A 1,026-nucleotide genomic window follows, 5' to 3' on the forward strand; every position below is an offset into this window, starting at 1 on the left:
TAGAGACGGGGTTTCACTGTGTTAGCCAGGATGGTCTCGATCTCCTGACCTCATGATCCGCCTGTCTCGGCCTCCCAAAGTGCTGGGATTACAGGGTTGAGCCACCGTGCCCGGCCTGGAGTCTTTTCAAACCCTGCCACTGTTTTATCAATGAAGTTTGTGTAATATGTATAAATTCTTTGTTGTCATTTTAACAATGTTCATAGCATCTTCACCAGAAGTAGATTCCATCTCAAGAAACCACTTTCTTTGCTCATCCGTAAGAAGTAACTCCTCATCTATTAGGTTAGTGCAAAAGTAATTGTGCTTTGCCTTACTTTGAATGGTTTAATATTAACATTGAAGTCTTCTCATGAGATTGCAGCAGTTCTGTCACATATCCAGGCTTCACTTCTAATTCTAGTTCTCTTGCTATTTCCAACACATCTGCAGGTACTTCCTCCACTGAAGTCTTGAACCTCTCAAAGACATCTATGAGGGTTGGAGTCAACTTCTTCCAAACTCCTATTAGTGTTGCTATTTTGGCCTCCCTCCATGAATCATGAATGTCCTTAATGGCATCTAGGACGGTGAATCCTTTCCAGAAGGTTTTCAGTTTACTTTGCCCAGATTCATCACAGAAATCACTATCTATGGCAGCTATAGCTTTGTAAGATGTATTTCTTAAATAATAAGACTTGAAAGTCCAAATTACTCCTTGATCCATGGGCTGCAGAATCAATGTGTTAGCAGGCATGGAAACAGCATTAATCTCCTTGTATGTTTTCATCACATCTCTTGGGTGACCAAGTGCCTGTCCATGAGCAGTAATATTTTGAAATAAATATTTTTTTCTAAGCAGTAGGTCTCAACAGAGGGCTTAAAATGTTCAGTAAACCATATTATAATGGTTAACAGACATGCTGTTATCCAGGATTGATTTTTCCATTTATAGTGCACAGCAGAGTAGAGTTAGCACAATTCTTAAGGGCCCTGCAGTTTTAGTAATTGTCAATGAGCATTGGTTTCAAATTTTTTTTTTTTTTT

Source organism: Colobus angolensis, unplaced genomic scaffold, assembly GCF_000951035.1.
Source record: "Colobus angolensis palliatus isolate OR3802 unplaced genomic scaffold, Cang.pa_1.0 Scaffold11, whole genome shotgun sequence".
Classification (NCBI taxonomy): domain Eukaryota; kingdom Metazoa; phylum Chordata; class Mammalia; order Primates; family Cercopithecidae; genus Colobus; species Colobus angolensis.